This window comes from Theobroma umbraticum, unplaced genomic scaffold (assembly GCF_002168275.2).
Source record: "Theobroma umbraticum cultivar Fairchild unplaced genomic scaffold, ASM216827v3 scaffold_55.0, whole genome shotgun sequence".
Classification (NCBI taxonomy): domain Eukaryota; kingdom Viridiplantae; phylum Streptophyta; class Magnoliopsida; order Malvales; family Malvaceae; genus Theobroma; species Theobroma umbraticum.
Genome location: NW_018397270.1, coordinates 4,259,988 through 4,260,372, shown reverse-complemented (window position 1 = coordinate 4,260,372; position 385 = coordinate 4,259,988).

The following is a 385-nucleotide window of genomic DNA, read 5'->3' as shown; positions in this document are numbered from 1 at the left end:
CCTTATTAAATATAATTAGAGAAGCAACAACCAGATCAATGTATTAATGAAGAACTATCTTTTCTTTTAAATTCTGTATATTCAATATTTAGATTTCTTTTCAGTAAAATTTTCATGAACCAAACAATGTCATAATGAACATACTAGGGTTTTAAAATGGAAATAGATTGTTAAATTGAAGACACAATGTGTCTCATGCTTAAACATTCTCTTTTGCAATTAAAAGAGAAAGCTACAATGATCTTTAACGCTTTGGTAAATTTTACACAACAATAGATGAACTTGTCATGAAAAATTGCCTCACTACCCTAATTAATTAATTAATTAATGATCTGTTTCCTTTTGCATAGGTGAATTCGTATCCTCGAATTCTTTGACATAAGAG